The sequence below is a fragment of the Harpia harpyja genome, chromosome 3 (assembly GCF_026419915.1).
Source record: "Harpia harpyja isolate bHarHar1 chromosome 3, bHarHar1 primary haplotype, whole genome shotgun sequence".
In the NCBI taxonomy this organism is placed as follows: domain Eukaryota; kingdom Metazoa; phylum Chordata; class Aves; order Accipitriformes; family Accipitridae; genus Harpia; species Harpia harpyja.
In genome coordinates this window covers 54,496,761-54,502,760 of record NC_068942.1, presented here as the reverse complement: position 1 = coordinate 54,502,760, position 6,000 = coordinate 54,496,761, and positions in this window count along the sequence as shown.

Genomic DNA, 6,000 nt, shown 5'->3' with positions numbered 1-6,000 from the left:
AATCCCCCCGCCCCCAAACCCTTCTATCACCCCAATAAAGTCACCTGCCTAAACCACAGGCCATCAACCTAGTTCCAGCTCTTGGCAGGATGCCTGTAGGGACACACTCCAGCCCTATAGTAATGCCAGTGCTGGGAGACAGGCACCCACCCAGGCTGCAGAGCTACCTACAAGGAGACAGAGCTTCCAGGGTTTGCTTTTGCTGTTTTGATCTCAGTGCTCTCCCTCTTTCTCCCAGCCCCCTACCACTCTGGAGCTGCCAGCTGTGGCCAGTCCTGGCTTCTGACAGCCAGCACTCTGGTCACACAAGCTACTGTGCAAAGTAGGTTTCTCAACTCACTGAACTCTTCTGTTTTGTTTGGTTGGATTTAGCAGCTTGAAGGGGATAAACAAGTCTGTTCCTAGAAGCTTTGCTGCAGGAGCTGGCAACCTCTATTGGCCACCAGAGACAACTCTGCAGGAAGGTGGTGCCAGAAGTTACACGAGCAGGGAAGCCCCCGGCAGGCGATTTTGCAACAACGTCCTCGGCATCCAGGATGTCGTGACAGCTTCCAAGGCTGCTCTTCTCCGTCAGCCCCAGCATGTCTCTCTGGCAGGCGCTGCAGTAGCTGCACATGCTTGCTGAGCACTTGCACAACATGAGTATCAAAGCTGTGCTTAGGGCAATCTGAGCTCATGCTTTCTTATACTGCAAAACAGAAGCCTCATCCTCGGAGTTGAGCAAACCCATAATTTATGCCGGGGATGATCAGCCTTGGGCGCACGCGGAGCCTCCGAGGGAGCTGCTCACGTTGCTCGCCGCACTGCAATTTATTTGCTAGCTAGGCTATTTCAAGCTTTGTCGGGGCACTGGGTTACATGAAGAAAACAGCTCATTGAGCAACAAGCTGTGTTTGACACTTCATAAGGCCACCACAATCACCAACCCAGAGGTCTTTCCAGTCTGGTGTGTTGTCTTCAGCCATGACCAGTGCTGGCAGCACTGGGGTATAACCTTGCCATCGCTTGAGCTTCGTGGCAACTGGCAGTGCACAACTGTGCAGGGAGATGCTTCTGCCTGTGTTGGTGACTATCTTAACTACCCAGCAGCAGGAGAGTTAAAAACAGGATAATCCAATCCCAGCTGGAGCTGAGGCTGCAGGGTCTACAGAAGTGTAATCTGAAGTGCCACAGAAATACAGCAGCTATTACATCCCAGCTTCAGGAAAAACTACTTGTTCTCCAGTAGCCTAGTGGAAATCAGCACTTGGCCACAGATCCCAGAAGAGATTTAAGACCCTAAATCAGGGTGCTGGTAGGCTGTGAAAGCCTGCATCCAAACCTGCCATCTGGAAAGCCTGTGTTCAGCAGCTCCTTACCTCCTGCTGTATGTACAACTCACGAGTGGCTTCTCTCTGCTTGGCTTGGAAGTCTCTGAGCAGCCGGGGGTCTGTGTGGGTGGATGCCTCACCCAAGGACCCTTCGATGGACATCGCGTGCACCCTCCTGGGAGGAAGGACTGCTAGATCTTCCCTCCCTCCCAGCCGAGCAACCTAATCCCACACTCTTGCACTGACTCTATGCCACTGCCCTGAATCCCTGGCATTAGGGAAGGAATGGAGACAGCATGTCCCCTCTTCTCACTCACTCTCCTGCTGGGGGGCTGGGCTTGTCTTCCATGGAGATGTGCCCGGTTGCCCTTGGGCTGAGAAGCAAAAAACCCATTTCTCAGGTGGGTGCCCTAGCTGGAAGTTTATTATGTTCACCTGAGAAACTGTTGCCTTCCACATATTGCAGGAGGGAAAGAGAAAGGCTGTGAAAGGGTGGCGGTGCTCCTGCCAGACCCTAGGAAACAGCCAGCCCCAGCTGAGTCAAGAGTCTGGGTGTTAAGAGAAGCAGATCTTCAGGCAGAACCTGTGCTCTGTGTTTCTGGCTGACTAGCAGCTCCATTTAGCACAGGTCTGTTTTGTTGGTTTTGGCTTCTCGGGGAGAAGCTCAACACCAGGACAGGGCTTGCTTCAGCCCCAGCTTTGCTGCTGGAAAAGCTGATGACCCTGGTCCGCCTGGCCACTGCGGTACCTGCATTGAGGCTGGCAGAGGGCATTGCATGAGCTTTCCTCTAGTTCGGTTCAGACAGAACCAGCCAGGGTGGCTTAGACGGGTTTAAATTAACCTATATAATTTTGCCCAAAGCAAACACAGGGAACTGCACTCTAATTACTCCACCAGCCATCTGAGAGGGAGCAGCCTCCAGTGGGAGGGGCAGGTGAGAGCAAGGAGACTGAAAACCTCTTCCAGAGCTGGGTCCGGAGGAAGAAAAGTCCTTGTGGCCCGATGCATGCAGGAAGCTCTTCCTAGAAATTCACCAAATTACTAGGGTGGGCCGCAGCAGCCTCCTTCCTCGCAGCAGGCAAAGAGGCTTTCGCTGAGCCCAGAGGAACAGAGAGGTGAAGTTTTGCACTTGCTGTATAAAAAGACGGAGAGGCCCCTGAAGGCTTATCATGGGAGTGAGCAGGAGAAGCCAGCAGGACTGCCTGCAAACGCCTGGGAGCACAGAGCAGGTCAGAGGTACGAGAGGGCCCCCCTCAAGGGAGCTGCCAAGGCCAGGAGGACACTGGGGAAATGGGCATTGGACATGCTGGGAGGTGGGGTTGCCATGAGAAACTGCCAGGGAAAATGGCAACTTGCACAACCAAGTGTCTGCCCTGTTGAAACGGAGAAAACAGAGAAAATAAGAAGAGTCTTCTGGCTCTCAGTGCTTGACTGTGGCAACTGGCAGCATCAATCTCCAGCCCCTGCAGCCCCCAGGGCCACCATGCATCAGGGAGGAGAGGAGACGAGTGGCATGGCTGTCCCGGTACGCAGGTGTTGCCTCTGCTCACATACAAGGGCTCACCTTGAAAACGGGCCATCAGGTAGATGGGCGCTGAGCTCCAGGGCTGGCTGTCAGCCAGAGGAGCTGGAGCCCTTCTCAGCCCGCAGGGAGGCTGAGGTGCGGCACTGGAAAGGATGCCAGCTGCTCGATGGAAACGCAATGAGTTAAACCCGCTGCTCTCACCTTGGGAAATTCCAGGTTCCTTCCACAAACGAAATGTTCCTTTTGCAAACTTGTTTTGGTGGGGTTCCTGCCTACACCCAGGCTGTACAAACAAAACCAGCGCTGAAAGTAAAAGTATCTGTACTGTGCTATATGCAGGACTCCCTTTGCTTCTTGTGTTAATCGTGGTGTGATGGCCACCCTCTGTCCCCTCAGTAACATGCTCAATTAAATCTGACCCCTTTGAACATCTGCAATGTGAGCAGCACGTGCCATCACATGCGTGGGTCCTCTGAGAGATGATGGCTGACATTTCCCAAATCACCTGCTGACAGACAGGTGTCTTGGTGACTCAGCTCTCATGACCTGCCACCGCTCATTGAGGAGGGTTTTGCCATTTCCACTCTAATTAGCTAAGCCAGCAAGACATGTGTTTGAGCGGATCTTTCTTCTCTGCTTCATGGATGCTTTATGTCATAGCTGAGCTGTCAGTGCCCTTCTTTCTTCCATTTCCTTAGAAGGCAGAGAGCTACAGGGTGGATTTGCCTTGAAGTCACTGTAACTGGTGACATGCTGCACTGAGCACAGGTGCTGCAGAAGAGCTGTGAAAGGAAAGATCCAAACCCTGAAATGGGAGATGATCCCACTTTGGAAGAGCAAAAAGCAGATGCCAGCGTGGAATTGCCTTGGGGCCGCCAGACAAACCCTGGTTTGGATGGTAACTATATGACGTTACCCACAACATCTGTGAGAACCTAGGAAAACTTCTCAGCAAGGGCCAGGGTTGGGGTCAGAAACACAGAAACTTGCAGAAACTCTGAGCGATGAGAGAAGGCAATTGTCAGGCAACCGAAGCAGATCAGGGCAGAGAGATACATATGGAGACATTGCCTGAAATTGCTGTCCTCAGAGCAAAATTACCCCTGGATCAAGGCGATGCAATTTCTAGCTGGATGTACTGGATTTCAGTGCAAATGGGTGTGCCACATAGATGCTTTTTTTTTAGTGTTTTTGCTCAGAAAGCAGAGTGTTTCCTGTGGTAACTTGCAAAGACAAACTCCTGTTCTTGGGTTTGGAAGGAAGATGCTTTTCCATGCCCGCCAGGGAGAGTCCCTGACAGGACATGCTGGGGAGAAGGCAGGGCTTTCTGGTGGGCTTGGGAGCAGCCGGGAGGATCGTCTTTCTGTCCTCCCACTCTTTTCTTCTTTTAGGGGTGCCCGGCTGCTGCAGGAGCAGGGGGAGAGGCTGCTGTCACGGCTCCCGTGGAAGGCTGTGGCGGTGGAGCTGTGCCAGCGCCAGCGCCGAGCCACCCGTTTGGCCTGGACTGTGGTTTTCCGGGGAATCACCCAGACCAAAGCAAACACGGCACACACCTGACGAGTCTTATTAAAGCGTTTCTCAGTTCCCTAACACAGGCAGGCAGTGCCCTCCGCCGCTCTCGGGCCCACGCCGGGACCACGGTGCCCGGACGGGGCAGGGGTGCTCCCGTGGCCCACCGTGCCGAGGTCTCCCCAGGCAGGTGGGGGGAAAGTCCCGCACAGCACAATAAGGCACGTAAGGTGCCTGATGCCGCTTTCTGGCTAATACCCCTTTCCCTAGGGTTCTTCTCACCCACTTTCATAGTGGTTCAGGTGGAAAACACTGTCAGGGCCTGATTTCCACTGGGTGTACGGACTCAGAGGGCCACACGCTGATCGGAAGGTCAGTGACGATCAGTTGTATTCCCCACCTTAGTCCCATTTAACCCCCCTGTAGCACTCTGCTGCTCTGAAGCACTGCAGAAGCAGAGGTTTTGGTCCACAAGCTGAGACGCCTTCTCCTAATCCAAGTGTCACTTAGGGTCTCCCCCACTCCTGCTGATCATTTGCCTGGAGGAGGAAATGCTTGAGGGTGTTTCCAGCAAGCCTGCAGGACTGGGGCGGAAAACACACACATCTAAAAGTCAGATTGGTTAGTTAGGAAAAAAGGATGAAAACCAAGCCCACGGGAACTGCGGGATGGACACGCTGCAGTCCTTATGTGAAAAAAAAGTATATTCCTCCCATTTTTTCAGCCAGCTTTGCCTCGCAGCTGAACACAGCAAGGGACCCACATGGTGACAGAACATCTCCCTGGGCACATTTTCCCTCCCTTCCTTTTTTCCATGGCTTTTTGTTTGGTTGTTTGTCTTTTTTTCTTGTTTTTCTTCTGCTTGGTCGTATGTGGCGACGGCTGCTTTAGGAGGAAAGCATTGCTCTGGCCTCAGCATCTACTGGTTCAGCTTACTCAGCTTCTCCTCAGGGGGATTTCTAGAGGAAGGTGATAGGCACTGAGGCTAAACCAGCTTCCCTTCAGCAGCCAGTAAATAATCCCTGACCTCCAGAAGACGAGCAAATGCACTTCACCAGGGTGAACTATTTCACACAGTCCATGGTCATGCCTGGTCCCCGTCCTGCTGACAGCAGGGTAAGGAGAATGAAGGCTTGTGGTTTGATGTGTTCATAGCCCCTAATTCTCCAGACCCTGTAGCTGACTAATCAGGCTTGAAGGATTCGAAGGGATTTTCCTCTTTGTGAAAAATATATTTCTACTAAAGTTAAAAACTCTGTTAGTGCTGGTTGTACAGCAACTCTTCTCCTCTGTTTGCACACCAAGTCTGTTTTCCCTTGCTCCTTCTCTGCTTAAAATCAGGAGCATTTTGGCCCCCAAAAGTTAGAAAGTTTGTGGTTTTTAAAAGCTGCCTGTGCCCCGAGGCACTGTCTATTCTCCTGACAAAATGATTGAGGATAAAAGGAGGAGGGGAGTCTGCAGAGACTGTCCTGAATGGAGCAGCACCGAGGGCTCACCCTGGCTGGGATGCTGGCATGCTCTCTCCTTTGCTTGCTCAGAGGACACTATGTAGTTGTGTAATGACAAAGCCACTGCGTTTTAGGAAGAAGAAAAGAGGAAGGAAACTGTGCAAGACAGGGTTTTCCCGGACTGTGACACTGCCTTTATACATGGTA